At 48.6% G+C, this 19,380-nt stretch overlaps 1 pseudogene; it reads right to left on the minus strand.

Moving 5' to 3' along the window:
• Positions 1–16,761: 16,761 nt before the first annotated feature.
• Positions 16,762–18,095, minus strand: LOC147981291 (uncharacterized; annotated as a pseudogene).
• Positions 18,096–19,380: the final 1,285 nt, after the last annotated feature.

The following is a 19,380-nucleotide window of genomic DNA, read 5'->3' on the forward strand; positions in this document are numbered from 1 at the left end:
CTAGGAGAATATAGTGGTACCTGCGCACGCATGCATAACTCATCAATTACATTACTATAACCTGGACTAATATATAAGGGAAACCGAATATGCACAAGACAGTAACACTCACTTGAAGTTGTAAGGAAAGAGTATTATATCTTTGTTTTCATTTTTTTGAATGATCGTAGCAAGTTGGCCTCGGTATCTTCAGGACGATGTTCAACCTGAGTTGCATCTATGAGATATGTGTTAACGAACCCAATATCACTGATTTGTCTTTTCTTCAATTCGGCGATCTTCAATCTGCATAATATAGTGAGGATAATTATAAATACATGCAATGAAAGAGATGAGCTATATAGAGATACTTAATGACAGAAGTAGTAGTACTTACATATAGTAGCAGGTGACCGTTGTTTTATCGAGGGCCAATTGATTGAAAAACTGATAGAACTCCTCAAATGGAATAGGCAACAGTTCAATTCCAACGAGGTCATGCTCTGGTTTAACTCTCGCATACAAAGTATTCCTCCCCTCAGACTCTCTGCAGATTTTCAAGTACCAATCATGTAATCTTCGCATCATCGTTGTTAAAGATTTTTCATCTTTGACGAGAGGCTTCCCGTACTCGTATCTGTGTATCTGCACCTCCATGGGATCATAATGTACATCGTCGGGCAGGTAATCGTCAACATTGCAATAACCGGGCACCATCCTCGGATCGACGATGTCGCTAGGCACCTTGAGCTGGGGGCACGATTGCTTCGCTTGTTCGCCGAGCTGGGCAATTTGTTTCCCAGCTGCTCGTCGTTCTTTCAGCCTTTGATCATTGACTGTACTTCCCGACCGCTCCGCTTCGGCCCATGTCTTTGCAATAGTGCGCTCATAGTTGCCTTTCGGCGGAGACTTGGGTGGTTTTGCCAGGGCAGCCAGAGTGCGCTTCACTTTCATCGGATCTACCTTCTCCTCCGGAGGTGGATGTCTCTTTGCTTTCAACCCTTGAAACCAGTCATCCACTTCGGTTCGCGCGATCTTCACGTTCTCCTCCGGGGTCCTCTCGTATGGTAACTTCTCTGGAGTCTTCAGAGAAGGACCGAATCTGTATGTCCTCCCGCCTCTGGTTGTACTGCTAGATGCCAACCGAGCAGACGGAGTGGTTGTCTTCTTTACTTGCTTAAGAGGCGGAGGAGAAGGACTACGACGCGCCGGAGCAGCTGGAGCGGCGGCAGGTCTCTTCCGCCCTTGCTGACGAGGCGGAAAAGGAGGAGGCTGGCTGCTCGGGCGCGTCGGCGCAGGCGGAGAAGGAGGCGGAGTGCCTCCACGCGCCAGAGAAGGAGCCGGCCGAGGGCCCTGATCGTCACTCGTCGGAGGAGGAGGCGGTGGAGGAGGCGGAGTAACCTGACTTGCCGGAGGAGGAGGAGGAGGCGGAGGCGTCCAGTTCGGAAGGTTGATGAGCTCCTTCCGCCATAGGCATGGAGTCTTCAGAGCAGACCCCAGCCGAGTCTCCCCTTCACCGGTAGGGTGGTCAAGCTGGAGGTCCTCAAATCCCTCCGTTATTTCATCCACCATCACCCTAGCATATCCTTCTGGAATCGGCCGCAGTGAAAATTTGCGCCAGGTTCAGTAGGATAAATAGAGCCAACAGCCGCCTTGACCTTCAAATTCATCCATTGCGTCATAAGGTGGCAATTTTGAGACTCCGTTATAGCATCCACGGGATAGCTGGCAGGAGCCGTCAAGGCATGCTCCAGCTGAAGCAGCTCGGTGGAAGCCACGCTGCTTCTGCGCTGAGATGGTGGGGTAGCTTCGGGGGAAGCTTCGGCAGTACGTTTGCTGCGATTTGCTTCTCGTTCCTCTATCGCGTCTACCCTTTCTTGCAGTGCCTGCATTTGGGTCTGCTGCACTTTTTTCCTCCTCTCATGGGATTTGTAACCGCCTGTGTCCGGAAACCCAACCTTCCACGGAATGGAGCCTGGCGTGCCTCGTGTCCGTCCAGGGTGCTCAGGATTCCCGAGGGCCATTGTGAGCTCGTCGTTCTCTCTGTCTGGAAAGAACTTCCCTTGCTGCGCTGCTTCGATATACTGCTTAAGCTTCCTGACTGGTATGTCCATTTGATCGTTCGTCCAAATGCACTTCCCTGTTACAGGGTCCAAGGTTCCGCCAGCCCCGAAGAACCAAGTCCGGCAACGGTCTGGCCAGCTAATTGTCTCTGGTTTGATCCCTTTAGCAACCAGATCATTCTCAGTCTTGGCCCACTTAGGCCGGGCTACGAGGTAGCCACCTGACCCCGTGCGATGGTGAAGCATCTTCTTCGCAGCATTTTGCTTGTTTGTCGCCGACATCTTCTTACTCTTTTTCGATGTCTTGTGGGCCACAAATGCGGGCCAGTGATCTCTGATCTTCTCATATCTGCCCTTGAATTCTGGTGTCTCTTTTTTATCGACAAACCTATTCAGCTCTTTCTTCCACCTCCTGAATAGATCTGCCATCCTCTTAAGAGCAAAAGACTTGATTAATTGCTCTTTAACTGGCTTCTCCGGATCATCCTCTGGGGGTAGGGTGAAATTTGACTTCAGCTCGGTCCAAAGATCATTTTTCTGCATATCATTGACATAAGACACCTCAGGGTCTTCTGTAGCCGGCTTAAACCATTGCTGGATGCTTATCGGGATCTTGTCCCTAACCAGAACCCCGCACTGAGCAACAAATGCGCTCTTTGTCCGGAGGGGTTCAATCGGTTGGCCGTCGGGCACGATTGCTATGATCTCTAACTTTTCATCCGAGCTCAACTTTTTCTTCGGGCCTCGTCTCTTTACTGAAGTTGTGCTCGATCCGGAGGGCTAGAAAAAAGAACAAAGACTTAATTAATATGTGTACATACCAAAACAATGAATGCATCAATCAGCTAGTCAGCACAGGCTTAACTAATATATATACCTGGCCGGACTCGGTTCGGTCACCGGAGCCGTCATCACGGTCTCCTTCTTGCACCGGCATTGGGTCACCGGAGCCGTCCTCATGTTCTTCTTCTTGCACCGGCATTAGGTCACCGTAGCCAGCTTGTTCACCCTCTCCTTCCAGACCATCGGTGTCGTTGAGAAACAACGAGACGGCATCACTTCCTTCTGCGATTATGTCCCTCAACAACGCTTCTTTTGCTTCGTCTCGGGCGGTGTCCATAGTTTCTAAAAATATTTACAACATGGAAATTATTATTCAAACATGATAGATGGATATATTAGTGCCAAACGTAGAACTAGCTACCTAATCATAGCAAGCTACCGGGAGGGGGTATATATCGACAACGACGACACTACATCTATGTCCCTCGACGACCCTCGTTCCCGATAAAAAAAAGAGGAAGAAGAAGAAAAAAGAGAGGAGAAGAAAGAATAGAGGGGAAGAACTCCTCTATTCTTTCTTCTCCTCTTTTTTCTTCTTCTTCCTCTTCTTTTTTTATCCTCTTCTTCCTCTCATGTTCGAGAGGATCGCCGAGGGGTCGGGAGGTTGCGTAGTGTCAAAGGATTCAACAAAACCATGTCTTCATCATTAGGCGAAAGTAACATGTGCATGATGGTACGAAGCTCTTCAAAGTTGTTCTGGAACGAAGTCCCAGATAGGATAATTCGCTTTTTGGTACAAAGTTCAGCAAGAGCCTTCCGAATATCGCTATTTGGAAGGCCTTTGCTGAATTCGTACCAAAAGGCGGATTATTCTATCCGGGACTCCATTCCAGAACAAATTTGCAGAACTTCGTACCAACATGCCCTGGTTACTTCCGGCTAATGATGAAGGCATGGATTTCTTCAATACTTTGACACTAGGAAACCTCTCTCGACCCCTCGGCGATCCTCGACCCCTCGAACCCTCGACGACCCTGGAACCCTCGACCCCTAGACGACCCTGCTGGAACCCTCGACCCTCGACCCTATAGAACCCTCGAACCCTCGACCCTGAAACCCTCGACCCTTGACCCCTTAACGACCCTCGACCCTCTACCCTAGTTCCCGACCCTCGACCCCTTGGCGATCCTCGACACCCTCGTTCCCGATAAAAATTAAGAAGAAGAAGAAGAAGAAGAAGAAGAAAATAGAGGAGAAGAAGAAAGGAATAGCTAGAGGAGAAGATCGAAGAAAAAAAAGAAGAAAAAAAGAGGAGAAGAAGAAAGGAATAGTGGAGAAGAAGAGAAAATAGAATATATTCTATTTTCTCTTCTTCTCCACTATTCCTTTCTTCTTCTTCTCCTCTTCTTTTTCTTCTTTTTTCTTCTTCTTATTTATTTCTCCTCTTCTTTTCCTCTCCTCTTCTTCTTTCTTTCCTCTTCTTATTTTCTTCTTTCCTATCCTTCTTTTTCTAAAATTGTAACTTTTGCATATATAAAACTTTTCTAAAATTGTAACTTTCTATATAAAACTTTCCTATCGGGAGGGGGAGAAGATCGAAGAAAAAAAAGAAGAAAAAAAGAGGAGAAGAAGAAAAAATAGAAAAAAATTTCTATTTTTTCTTCTTCTCCTCTATTCCTTTCTTCTTCTCCTCTTCCTTTTCTTCCTCTCCTCTTCTTCTCCTTTTCCCTCTTCTTATTTTCCTTTTTCCTCTCCTAAATATATAAAGCTTTTCTAAAAATGAAAGTAACCTAAAATGTACTAAATCAGAGAACATATATAGATAATCCTTTTCTAAATATTTAAACCTAACTTTTGCATATATGAACATATATACACAGAGAACATAAAAACATATATACATTTTTATAAAAAGAAAAATACAAAATACAAACATATATATGAAAAAAAATCGGAAAAAGCAATATACACAATACATATATGCATAATATACACAAAGAGGCAATATACACAAGCATATATAATATATAAAAAAAACAGGGGAGGGGCGCCGGCCGGACCAACGGGCAGGGCGACGACGACGGTGACGGGCGGGCCGCGGCGACGGTGACGGGCGGGGCGGGGCGACGGCGACGGGCGGGGCGGGGCGATGACGACGGGCGGGGCAGGGGCGACGGTGACGGGCGGGGCAGGGGCGATGGCGCGGGGGAGGCCGGCGACGCGGCGCGGGGCGACGGGGAGGGGGCCGGAGATGGCGCACGCAGCGACGAGGAGGAGGTCGGCGACGACGCAAGCAGCGACGGGGACAAGGCCTGCGGCGGCGCGGGGCGATGGCGACGGGGAGCGGGCGATGACGGGCTCGATCGGGGCGGCGACGACGACGACGAACGGCCTAGGGGCGTCAGGGGAGAATGGGAGCAGTTGGCGAAATTTTCACAAGTGCTACCTTATATACCCAGAGCAATGGTTCCGGTTCGTGGCACGAACCGTGATCAATGCCCCCCTTTGGTCCCGGTTGGTGCCATGAACCGGGACCAAAGGCCAATTTTCCGCTTCCCGCCCTTTGGGCTGCTGAAAATTGGCCTTTGGTCCCGGTTCGTGGCACCAACCAGGACTAAAGGGGGGCATTGGTCCCGGTTGGTGCCACGAACCGTGACCAATGCCCCCTTTAGTCCCGGTTGGTGCCACCAACCGGGACCAATGGCCTTGTGCTGCCCCGCGCCCAAAAGTTTAGTCCCACATCGCTAGCTGAAGGGCGCCGGCACTTGTTTATAAGCGCTAGTGTGCCTGCCCATTCGAGCTCCTCTCTAATGCAGGCTTTCGGGCCTAAACTTGCTACTGCTTGTGGGCCTATTGGGCCTTCTGCGGGCCTGAATCCTGGCCCATGTAGGGTTTCTAGTCGTATTCAGGCCGTGGAGGCCCAGTAGGTGGCATTTTTTTGGTTTTTTATTTTTTTATTTCTACTTAAAACTAAATACTTACAGTTTTTTAGTGATCTTTTTTGCTTTTAGGTCACAAAAATTATAAACTTTCTCTTAGTGCCATTAGTTTTAAATTTTGAATAGTTTAAATTTGAATTTTTAAAAATTTGTGTGAATCACTAGTTTATGAATAACTTTACTATAAAAATAGAATTTTTTTCTATTTATTTTTTATTTATACTTACAACTAAATACTTATAGTTTTTTAGTGATTTCTTTTTGATTTTAGGTCACAAAAATTATAAACTTTCTGTTAGTGCCATTAGTTTTAAAATTTTGAATAGTTTAAATTTGTATTTTTTAAAATTTGTGTGAATCACTAGTTTATGAATAACTTTACTATAAAAATAGAATTTTTTTCTTTTTTGCTATTTATTTTTTATTTATACTTACAATTAAATACTTATAGTTTGATTTTAGGACACAAAAATTATATTCTTTTTGCTATTGAAGAATATTATAGTTTTATTTTAGTTGATCATAACATAATATTTTAATTGATTGTTTTTATTTTCATAAAAGTTTTGTAGTTCATTCTGTTTGCTATTAATTCATTCTTTGAGCTAAATGACTCTGAAATTGGAAAGCATTTAAAAATAAACTCTGAAAAGGTTGAAAGTTGGCATGGTATCATCATTTCACCCACATAGCATGTTCCAAAAAGTAGAGAGGGTTACGACAAAAACTTGATGCACTTCGTGTACAAAATGGACAATCACTTTCGAAGTATCAAAGTTTCGGACAATAACTGCGCCACATCATTGGCTAGGACGAATGGTTCGTCTGTGTACCCAAGATTGTTTAGATCCACTGTTGTCATACCGTACTGTGGGTCTACCTGTACCCCACCTCCTGACATATTGATCCATTTGCCTCAACACATAAAACCTTGAACCATAATACATGAAAGCATTTCAAATGAACTCTGAAAAAGTTGAAAGTTGGGATGGTATCATAATTTCACCCACATAGCATGTGCATGTACAAAACGGACAATGGTAGCATGTTCGTCTGTTACAAATTTGGCATGGTATCATCATAATAGTTGCGGGAGAAAGTCTTCACTTTTTCTTCGCTTGTGTCATTTGCTTATTGCGCCGTAACCATGGATAATCTTCATTGTTTATCAGGATGCTTGGGTCAGCCTTGACATTGAAGGGAGGAATTTCATGAAACTTTTCATAATCTTCAGACATGTCTGTCTTGCCGTCCACTCCCAGGATGTCCCTTTTTCCTAAAAGAACTATGTGGTGCTTTGGCTCATCGTATGATGTATTCGCTTCCTTATCTTTTCTTTTTCTCGGTTTGGTAGACATGTCCTTCACATAGATAACCTGTGCCACATCATTGGCTAGGACGAACGGTTCGTCAGTGTACCCAAGATTCTTCAGATCCACTGTTGTCATTCCGTACTGTGGGTCTACCTGTACCCCGCCGCCTAACAGATTGACCCATTTGCACTTAAACAAAGGGAGCTTAAAATCAGGTCCGTAGTCAAGTTCCCATATGTCCACTATGTAACCATAATATGTATCCTTTCTGCTCTCGGTTGCTGCATCAAAACGGACACCGCTGTTTTGGTTGGTGCTCTTTTGATCTTGGGCGATTGTGTAAAATGTATTCCCATTTATCTCATATCCTTTGTAAGTCAATATAGTCAAAGATGGTCCCCTGGACAACAAGTACAACTCATCACAAACAGTGTTGTCACCTCTGAGACGTGTTTCCAACCAACTGCTGAAAGTCCTGATGTGTTCACATGTAATCCAGTCGTCGCACTGCTCTGGGTGTTTGGAGCGCAGACTGTTCTTGTGTTCATCGACATACGGGGTCACCAAGGTAGAGTTCTGTAGAACTGTGTAGTGTGCTTGAGACCAAGAATATCCGTCCCTGCATATTATTGAGTCTCTTCCAAGAGTGCCTTTTCCAGTCAGTCTCCCCTCATACCGCGATTTAGGGAGACCTATCTTGTTAAGTCCAGGAATGAAGTCAACACAAAACCCGATAACATCCTCTGTTTGATGGCCCATGGAGATGCTTCCTTCTGGCCTAGCGCAGTTACGGACATATTTCTTTAGGACTCCCATGAACCTCTCAAAGGGGAACATATTGTGTAGAAATACGGGCTCCAGGATGACAATCTCGTCGACTAGATGAACTAGGACGTGCGTCATGATATTGAAGAAGGATGGTGGGAACACCAGCTCGAAACTGACAAGACATTGCGCCACATCACTCCTTAGCCTTGGTACGATTTCTGGATCGATCACCTTCTGAGAGATTGCATTGAGGAATGCACATAGCTTCACAATGGCTAATCGGACGTTTTCGGGTAGAAGCCCCCTCAATGCAACCGGAAGCAGTTGCGTCATAATCACATGGCAGTCATGAGACTTTAGGTTCTGAAACTTTTTCTCTGGCATATTTATTATTCCCTTTATATTCGATGAGAAGCCAGTCGTGACCTTCATACTGAGCAGGCATTCAAAGAAGATTTCTTTCTCTTCTTTCATAAGAGCGTAGCTGGCAGGACCTTTATACTGCTTCGGAGGCATGCCGTCTTTTTCGTGCAAACGTTGCAGGTCCTCCTGTGCCTCAGGTGTATCTTTTGTCTTCCCATACACGCCCAAGAAGCCTAGCAGGTTCACGCAAAGGTTCTTCGTCACGTGCATCACGTCGATTGAGGAGCGGACCTCTAGGTCTTTCCAGTAGGGTAGGTCCCGAAATATAGATTTCTTCTTCCACATGGGTGCGTGTCCCTCAGCGTCATTCGGAACAGCTAGTCCACCGGGACCCTTTCCAAAGATTACGTAGTGTAAATCATTGACCATAGCAAGCACGTGATCACCGGTGCGCATGGCGGGCTTCTTCCGGTGATCAGCCTCGCCTTTGAAATGCTTGCCTTTCTTTCGACATTGATGGTTGGTCGGAAGAAATCGATGATGGACCAGGTACACATTCTTCCTGCATTTGTCAAAGTATATACTTTCAGTGTCATCTAAACAGTGCGTGCATGCGTGGTATCCTTTGTTTGTCTGTCCTGAAAGGTTACTGAGAGCGGGCCAATCGTTGATGGTCACGAACAGCAACGCCTTAAGGTTAAATTCCTCCTGTCTGTGCTCATCCCACGTACGTGCACCGTTTCCATTCCAAAGCTGTAAAAGTTCTTCAACTAATGGCCTTAGGTACACATCAATGTCGTTGCCGGGTTGGTTAGGGCCTTGGATGAGAACTGGCATCATAATGAACTTCCGCTTCATGCACATCCGAGGAAGGTTATACATACATAGAGTCACGGGCCAGGTGCTGTGATTGCTGCTCTGCTTCCCGAAAGGATTAATGCCATCCGCGCTTAAAGCAAACCATACATTCCTTGGGTCCTTTGCAAACTAATCCCAGTACTTTCTCTCGATTTTTCTCCACTGCGACCCGTCAGCGGGTGCTCTCAACTTCCCATCTTTTTTTCGGTTCTCACTGTGCCATCGCATCAACTTGGCATGCTCTTCGTTTTTGAACAGACGTTTCAACCGTGGTATTATAGGAGCATACCACATCACCTTCGCAGGAACCCTCTTCCTGGGGGGCTCACCGTCAACATCACCAGGGTCATCTCGTCTGATCTTATACCGCAATGCACCGCATACCGGGCATGCATTCAGATCCTTGTATGCACCGCAGTAGAGGATGCAGTCATTAGGGCATGCATGTATCTTCTCCACCTCCAATCCTAGAGGGCATACGACCTTCTTTGCTGCGTATGTACTGTCGGGCAATTCGTTATCCTTTGGAAGCTTCTTCTTCAATATTTTCAGTAGCTTCTCAAATCCTTTGTCAGCCACAGCATTTTCTGCCTTCCACTGCAGCAATTCCAGTACGGTACCGAGCTTTGTGTTGCCATCTTCGCAATTGGGGTATAACCCTTTTTGTGATCCTCTAACATGCGATCGAACTTCAGCTTCTCCTTTTGACTAATGCATTGCGTCCTTGCATCGACAATGACCCGGCGGAGATCATCATCATCGGGCACATCGTCTGGTTCCTCTTGATCTTCAGCAGCTTCACCCGTGGCAGCATCATTGGGCACATCGTCTGGTTCCTCTTGATCTTCACCAGCTCCCCCCATTGTAGCATCACCGTATTCAGGGGGCACATAGTTGTCATCGTACTCTTCTTCTTCGCCGTCTTCCATCATAACCCCTATTTCTCCGTGCCTCGTCCAAACATTATAGTGTGGCATGAAACCCTTGTAAAGTAGGTGGGAGTGAAGGATTTTTCGGTTAGAGTAAGACCTCGTATTCCCACATTCAGTGCATGGACAACACATAAAACCATTCTGCTTGTTTGCCTCAGCCGCATCGAGAAACTCATGCACGCCCTTAATGTACTCGCGGGTGTGTCTGTCACCGTACATCCATTGCCGGTTCATCTGCGTGCATTATATATAATTAAGTGTCCAAATTAATAGAAGTTCATCATCACATTAAAACCAAAGTGCATACATAGTTCTCATCTAACAACATATAGCTCTCCAGAGCATCTAATTAATTAAACCATACATTGAAACTATGTAAAACATTTCAATGCGAAAACAAATGCGATCATAATCGCAACCAAGGTAACAATTGATCCAACGGCATAATGATACCAAGCCTCGGTATGAATGGCATATTTTCTAATCTTTCTAATCTTCAAGCGCATTGCATCCATCTTGATCTTGTGATCATCGACGACATCCGCAACATGCAACTCCAATATCATCTTCTCCTCCTCAATTTTTTTTATTTTTTCCTTCAACAAATTGTTTTCTTCTTCAACTAAATTTAACCTCTCGACAATAGGGTCGGTTGGCATTTCCGATTCACATACATCCTAGATAAATAAAATCTATGTCACGTTGGTCGGCATAATTTTCATAAACAATAAATGAACCAATAGTTATAAAGATAACATACATACCACATCCGAATCATAGACAGGACGAGGGCCGACGGGGGCGGATACCAAAACCATCGCACTATATAAGATGCAATAATAAATGTAAGAAAATGATACAAGTATCTATCTAAACATACAAGTAAGAATATTTTTCCTTTCAGAAAGAAGATAAGAACAAGAGGCTCACCACGGTGGTGTCGGTGATGAGATCGGCGCGGGTGATCGACGGCGGTGAAGACGGGGACGGGGCGTGACGGACCGCTAAATCTAGACAAATCTCGAGGAAAATGGAGTTTGGAGGTCGAGCTTCGAGAGGAGAAAGCTTAAGTAGTGTGGCTCGGGCATTCCATCGAACACCTCATGTGCATAGGAGGTGAGCTAGAGCACCACAAAGCCCTCTCCCCCTCGGCCAGAAAAAACAGAGCACTGTGCTCTGCTCTTGCGCGAGGGGGTATATATAGGCACCTCATTGGTCCCGGTTGGTGGCATGAACCGAGACTAAAGGGGAGCCTTTGGTCCCGGTTCAAGCCACCAACCGGGACCAATGGTGGTGGGCCAGGAGCGAGGCCCATTGGTCCCGGTTCGTCCCACCAACCGGGACTAAAAGGTCCAGATGAACCGGGACCAATGGCCCACGTGGCCCGGCCGGCCCCTGGGCTCACGAACCGGGACCAATGCCCACATTGGTCCCGGTTCTAGACTGAACTGGGACTAATGGGCTGACTCGGCCTGGACCAAAGCCCTGTTTTCTACTAGCCACTTGGCGCCGCCGCTTCCTCCACCACCGTCGTAGCCGGATTATCCACTTGTTGGTTTGTGATTCTTTTTTGTTTTATTTAGGGCTTTTTGAGCTGTGCCCTCAACAGAACCCTCAGGTACTCTATTTGTCTGCTACCTTTGTGTGTAGTGTGAATCTTTATTGGATCTCTGTGACTCTGGTGATTTGCTTTATATATAAAGCGGGGCGAAATCCTTTTTCGGTAATTTACAATTTGTGCCAGCGATATCCGGAGAGCGCAGCCCGGGATGGAGCTGGTCATGACTAGATGTGGTGTCCTGAGATGCCGGGCCAGGAGCAACCTGGAGCCAGGAACGACACGGCTAAAGCGAGTCCGAGGTTGGTTCACTAGTAGAAAAAGGGGGCTTTGTCCAGGCCGGGTAACCCCATTAGTCCCGGTTCAGTCCAGAACCGGGACCAATGGGTGCATTAGTCCCGGTTCGTGCGGCTAAGGCATTAGTCTCGGTTCACCTGGGCCCTTTAGTCCCGGTTCATGCCACGAACCGGGACTAAAGGGTGCGATGCCCATTAGTCCCGGTTGGTGGCACCAACGGGGACTAAAGGTCTAACCTTTAGTACCGGTTGGTGCCACCAACCGGGACTAATGGCCTTTGAGGCATTAGTACCGGTTCATGGCACGAACCGGTACTAAAGGTCCAATTTTCAAACTCTTCCCCCCCCTTGGACCGCCTTTTCAATTTTAGAAAAAACAAAAGAAAATGATGGAAATGTCAAAAAAATAAAATAAAATAAGTTTCCCATGTGATATGTGGTCTAGTTGTTGGGAAAATTTACAAATATGAATTTCGACTTTATTTACAAAATCTCTCTGGAATTTGTAAAATGGACATAACTTTTGCATACGAACTCAGATTAAAAAGTTTTTTATATGAAAAATCATCTACTCGAAAAGTTACATCCGATGGAGACGGCCTACGGCCTGTTTGCAAATTTGTAGAATCCTCAGATTCCAAAAGGAAAAAAAGTTATGCTCAAATTTCAGTTTTTTTTAAATTTTCATTAAATCTGGTCAAACTATGGTCAAACTACTTATTCAAGAAGTATTAGTGTTACTAAATAATTATTCAAGAATATTAGTGTTATTAAATAATTATTTCAGTTTTTTTTGAATTTTGGTCAAATCTGGTCAAACTATGGTCAAACTGTGGTCAAACAATGGTCAAACTACTTATTCAAGAAATATTAGTGTTACTAAATAATTATTGTTTTTTAGAACAATAGTTTCAAAATCAAACAGTGAAATGTGTGACTTCATGCTCAAGCTAAAATCCTGAGGGTTAATAGGATTAACATCTTACTATTGTCAGGAAAACAACGAGTGTAGACTTGGAAACGAGGGAGAATAGAACCTGGAAGTTAAGCGTGCTCAGGCTGGGGGAGTGGGAGGATGGGTGACCGTCCGGAAAGTTAGATGATTTGGAATGATGAAGGATGATTAGAGATTAAATTGAGCAGTGATGAGAGGGGTGATTAGAGATTAGAGGTTAAAATAAATCGGAAATTTGAAAATATAAAAGTTTCAAAAAAAATCAGAAAATTACCTTTAGTACCGGTTGGTGTTACCAACCGGGACTAAAGGTGGACCTCCAGGCAGCGGCCACGTGGAGGACCTTTAGTCCCGGTTCTGACCCACAGTGGTGGAGGCGGGAAGGACAGTGAGGTGAGGCATGTGTAATAGCGCCTGCGGCCGCTGACAGCAGCAGGTGGCCTAGCCAGTGTTAGGGGGAGGCCGGAGGAAGGAGAGCTGATGATGATCCAACGACTGCTATATCGACCAAAGACATTTTCTTTAAATCAACCTACGATCCAAAATAAGTGTTGTGGTTTTAGTTTAACCTATATATTTTTGGCCGTTTTCTTTTTTTTTTGAATTCGTGGTTGTTGTCTTTAATTAGCTACCTGATGTGATAGGTGAGCGACGGGTGACGACCGATGGGAATCATGCCATGCATGCATAGTGCAAGGAGCAGTGATATCGATGGAATCCAATCCCTTGATCCACGGACCTAGACAGCCCGTAGCTGCAGCCAAAGGCTAGGCCTGCATATGGAAGCATCCATCGATCGATTGGTCGGAACATGCATAGAGAGGAGGGAAGAAGATATAGCCAGCTACCTAGCTAGATGCGTCACGGGTGACCGCAAATAGTCTCTCTCTCTCTCTCTCTCTCTCTCTCTCTCTCTCTCTCTCTCTCTCTTTCTGCGCGCTCACTGTCATTTTGAGATCGACTTTATGCTCGAGCAATTAGGCGATAAGATAGCTGGACTGATTGATCGCGACGGAACCATGTGTGCGTGCATCCAAGGATTCGGAGCCCATTTGCTCGGGCCAATGCCATGATCGATCCCCGGCTTTTTGTTATCTGGTCTGCCCTCCATGCATCCCTCCTCCCTCAGTGGGAATATAGTTAACTTTTCAGTTAATGGCGCAAAAATCACACCCCGTTCATAGAACAGAACTACAACTGTAAACTATTTCCATCATAAAATTTTCAGTGCAAAACATCTTTGAAAATCCTAATGACGTCTGCATATCGACACCGATAGAATCAGACGTTAAGGTAGACACAAAACTTTTTTTTCTCTCTCCGTTCACCCCTCTTAGGTTTTTAGCCACATACACTCGCATGGTCTAACCCCATATATCCAGTACTCGGGCATATTAACGGTTTTAGTGCTTAAGGCATCTCCAACGGGCAATGACAACCCGCAAATTTCCTACCGCATCCGTCCGCGAACAGGGAGGGACCAGCCCGCAGACACGGATGCGGGAGGCAGCCATCCAACCGCCGCATACATTATCACAACAAATTAAACTAACCGGACTAAATTCGATCAAACACCATTGGATTTTATTACATTTACATTAACTAAATGAAGCTCGTCTGTCTAGGTATATTTAATCTAAATGGTCGCTGGGGTCCGTTCCCTGTGTCCGGCCATGAACCAAGAGAACTGAAACTTCACCGTCTCCAGCACTGCCACCGTGACCTCCTTCTCCAGAGGCCCGGAAAGTGAAGCTGTCCGCCTTCACATCCATCTGCCCAACCCAATGGGTACCTAAATCATAAATTACCACACATGCCCATATCCATTGGGTATCCAATGGGTACAATATATAACATTAAAGTTTAAAAGATAGTGAAATGAGTTTAGAATTTAAGTGATGATGGGCGAGCAGTATAGTACTAGCGCGGCCTCCTCCGGTAGGTGGCCTCTTGGAGACATCAAGGGAGTATGCTCAGCGGTCGGTGAATGCCCATCACAGAGGGAGGGGGTGGTGAGAATGGGGGTCGCTGGATCGAGAGTTGGACACGAGTCTGGTAGCGAACAGTCAAGAGTTCGTCTTTTTGAGGAGTCGCATAGGACGTCGAGAGTTGACCCCACAAGTCATAATAGTTATTTTCATTTATCATTATTACAAATTTTCTAGGTATCTATTGGGTTACCCATGGACATAATTTCATACCCATGCCCCACCCATATATTTTGTGAGTATGGATACCCAATACCAGTGGATACAAAATCTCTTCAAGTCTTGCCCATGTCCATTGTGTTCGGGTAGGGTACCCACGGATACCCATACCCATGGGCAAAACTGCCATCCATAAGATCCACCACAACATTCAACCATGCACGGGGAAATGTTTTCCATTCAATTATTCTTACTTATATAAAATAATGTTGTTGCAACTATACAAAATCAAATATAATAAGAGTCATGTGTATTTTAAATTTTGATTCTCATGGCAGCAAACCGAATTTTCATCACTCAATTCACATAGCAACACGTGGACCGAATAACCTCAGAAAATGATGATTATGAATTCCAGGAGTCCTGCAGGTACTATGGATCCTACCTGGAAACGGGAATTAATTATGACAGGTTATTTTTCTCGGTTCCGTTGTACGTGCAGTAGCCATTTGAGCTCCCTTCCATCTAACGGGAGACTCTCTGATCTTAGCCTGCGTCACAACCAGCATCTCCTTCAACCTCTCGCATTATTTTCCTTCACTCTGGACGTGTACGAATATGCGCATCTGGTTGGGTGCACCACGCACACACGCACGCACGCATGTTACACGTAGTACGACCGGCCGGGCTCAGATTGCATGCAGAGTACGTACGCCTCGTCTACCGCTCTGGACGTGTCCCTACGTCGGCATTATCTGACTGGACCACGGCAATCAGGCAGAGCATTATCGTGCTGCATCAAGGCGCTGGTGATGAGCACGACCAGGTCAATGACGGTGACGCGTCGCGAGTACAGGGGGGAGATCTTGGGAACCCCCTGATGTGCGGCTACCCCCCTCGCCGACAGCTGTGGCTAGGGGCCGGCCCGGCCACACGAGCCGTCGCGGTCGCCACTTAATGGTCCACAGTGCGTGCATGTGGTCACGGCCGGAGCCTGGAGATGAGCCACGCACTGCACTGAGGACTGACCCGCAAGAACTGGACGAGATATCCATCAATGATCCATGCATGTGCTGGCATGCACGTGCAGCTCCTTCAACGGTGCACAGCGCCGGCATTGAAGCGCGCATGATTGCATGGATGCATGCATGCGTGGGCGTCGGTGTGGGCGTCCACGCAAGACTTTTTAGGGCATCTCCAGCCGTTGCCCCAGGGGCGTCTAAAAGCGTCGTCTGGAGGTGAGCCGGGGCAAAAAAATGGCTTTAGGGGCGAGTTGGTCCCCAGCCGTCGGCCCACAGGGCCGCCCCCAGGCGCGTATTAAAAAAGAAAATCGTTCGGCAAAGTTATGATAAAAATTAGTTAAATTTCGGCCAAACATGGCAAATTTCGGTGAAATTCGCACATTTTCATTACATTAACCTAATCTAAAAAACAAAGGGGCTGAAGTCGTCGCCGCCATCGTCGTCGTCGGCCTTCTCCTCCTTGACGCGGGCGCCCCTGCTGGACCCCTGCCCGGCGTCACCATGGCGGACTGGCGGCGGCGCGTCGTCGTCGTCGTCGTCGCTGTCGCATAAGACGACGACCCCGTCTTCATTGCGGCCGCGTCGGCGCTCCTCGAAGCGGCGCAGGGCGGCGCGCTGGCGCTCCTTCTCCTTATCCCGGCGCGCCTTCTCCATCGAAATGGAGTCCTGGCGCGCCCATTCTAGGGCCGCGTCGTCGTCGTCGAACTCCGCCTCACCGGCACCAGCCCCGGCTCCGTCTTCACCGGCGCCAGCCCCGGCTCCATCTTCGGCTTGACGAACTGCGGAGGAGCCGACGAGGAGGAGGCGCGCCGGCCGCCCTTGTTGATGACGATGCCGACGCTGCGAGTGCGCCGACCGATTGGCGTCTCCGCCGCAGGCTCGGCCTTGACGCCGAGAAGCGCCGGAGAACAGGAGGAGTGGGAAGATGAGCGAGAGGAGGAAGACGAGGAGGAGGCGAACCTCCTTGGCGCCCATGCGCGTCGGTGTTGCGACGGGGCGGCCCCCGTCGCAGGATAGGTCAAAGACGGGTTGTTGCCGCCGTCGAGGTGCGCCAGCACGCCATCCAGCGTGCGGCCGGGGACGCCCCACCACAGGTGGCGCCCCTCGCTGTTCTTCACGCCGCCGACCACCGGCGCGCCGTTGGTGGAGGCCAGGCGCTGCTGTTAGCGGCGCTGGAAGTACGCCGCCCAAGCCGCGTGATTGCCGGCGGCGTACTGGGGGAGGGAGCGCTCGTCGTCGGTCAGGGAGGCGCGCGCCACCTCGACCTTCTCGGCGAAGTACCTGGGCTTCGCCACGGCGTCGGGTAACGGGGGAACGGGCACTCCCCCGTCGCTGAGCCACCACCCCGTCGGCCCGGTGCGCATGTCCGGCGGCGCCGGGATGTTCGCCTGGAACAGGAGCCAAGACTCCTGTTCGCGGAGCGAACGGCAGCCGAAGCCGTTCGCCACCGCCTCGTCTCCGGGGAAGCGCTCTGCCATGGCGACGGGCTCGGCGGTGGTAGAGAGGGAGAGAGAGGGGCTGCCAGTGGCGCTCGGGAGAGGAAGACGGAGACGGAGAGAGAGGGGCTGGGCGGCGGCGAGGGTGCGAGTCTGGTGTGGGCACCGGCGAGAACCGCCGGATTTTATAGCCGCTCCGCGCCCGTGTGTACGTGTGCGAGGGAGGGGAGGCGTCGGCGCGCCGTCCCGTGACGCGCCGCCCGTGAGGAATCAATGGCAAGGCTGACCGGCGGCAACCTTGCCATTGATTCCCCGCGGGAACCGACGCAGTTGGGGGGAAGACGAGCCGCCGTGTCCCTGACGCGGCTGGCCCGCGGCTTTTTCGCGCCAAAACAGTTCGCCCCGGCGCCCCCGGGCGCCCCCCAGCGCGCCGGGTTCGGCCTGGGTCCGCCGGCGCTGTTTTCGGCCCAGGCCGGCGAAAATCGGGCTCCTGGGGGCGCGACTGGGCCGTTTTTTCGGCGCCGGCGTAAAAAAAAAAACGCCTGGGGAGGCCTTCCTCGGGCGCGGCTTGAGATGCCCTTAGCTGCTGGCGGTGCTGTTAGGCCAACTCCATCACGCGACCCCAAACGGACGTCCGGTTTGGTCGGATTTTGTCCCTTTGAGGCATCGATGAGTTCGTCCATGTCCGCGTTTGTTTGATGGGTCGTGGTTGCGCCCAACGCGCGACCGCACCCCAAAACCTGTCCGGGGTGCACGTGAATAAAAAAAATTAAAAACTTAAATGAAATGACTAAGAAGTAAATAAACGCAGTTAAAAAAGTATAAAACATATATATAGGGGTTACGGCCACAAAACGGCCCAGTTTATCAGTCCACTTAAATGGCCCAATTCACAAAACGGCCGACGTGGTGGCGATGACGACGCGGGCGCCTCTTTCTTCACCGAGCCGTGGCAGCGTCCCGACGAGGAACCAGCCTCGCGGTCGTGCTTGCCTTTGCGGCCGTAGTTCCAGAGGCCCATGGCTGCGGCGGCCGGCCGGCGAGTTCTTGGCTAGGGTTTGGGTTCGGCGCTGTCGGGTTTCGAGGAGGCCGCGGGGTGGCGTGGGGCAGTGTGCACGACGATCCGTCCACGCTTCCCACTTAAAGAAGGACGGCGACCGTTCGACGTGTGGATGACAGATGGGGCCGCCCGCTCGTGCGCATTAATGTGGGCGGGATGGGAGGTAGGTGGCCGCCTGCCACGCAGCCCTGACGCGGACAAGGCGCGCGTCTGTTTGGTGTCCGTCGCGACCCAAACCCGGCGTAAGTTTGCGCTCAAAATGGGTCGGCCCGGACACAAAACGGACAAGATGAATTCGAGCCGCCACGCGCTGGGCCACTTTCTTTGTCTGTTTTACTCCAAACGGACAGGGCGAGTAGAATAGGGTCGCGCGATGGAGTTAGCCTTATCCTTGGAAAGTACGCGTGGCTGTGCGCGTTTCGCGACGTGGTATACGTACTTGTGCGCGCGTGCAAAATGTGGAAGAGTGCCTGTGCTAGTTAAAACCCTAGCTAGTCGCTGCAGCGTACTAACAATGACTGAAATGGAGTACAAAGAATTGGATCGTCAAGAATGATTGAGCGTACGCTAAGATTTGGTCCGTGGTCCTCACGGGTCACGAGCATATAAGATAAGAGGTGCATTAATTCCTGGCCACGAAAAAGGTATTGAATAAAGCTAAGCTGCCGATATGTCATGCCATCTAGCTAATGGAACAGTGTTTTCGGCATCAAGCATTAATGAAAGACAAACCTGTAATCAAAGACACTGCATACGTTTTATTGATACTAAATCCGAAAGTGCACGCATTGCTTTTCGCCGTAAAGAATAGATCCTCCATGGAGTTGTGTATCGAATCTTGAATGGAAGGAAAGGCGATGCATAGAATATCGGAAAGGTTTTCCTCATCGGCGAAAGATGAATGAATT

This window comes from Triticum urartu, chromosome 3A (genome assembly GCF_056163025.1).
Source record: "Triticum urartu cultivar PI428250 chromosome 3A, HENAU_Tu73, whole genome shotgun sequence".
NCBI lineage: Eukaryota > Viridiplantae > Streptophyta > Magnoliopsida > Poales > Poaceae > Triticum > Triticum urartu.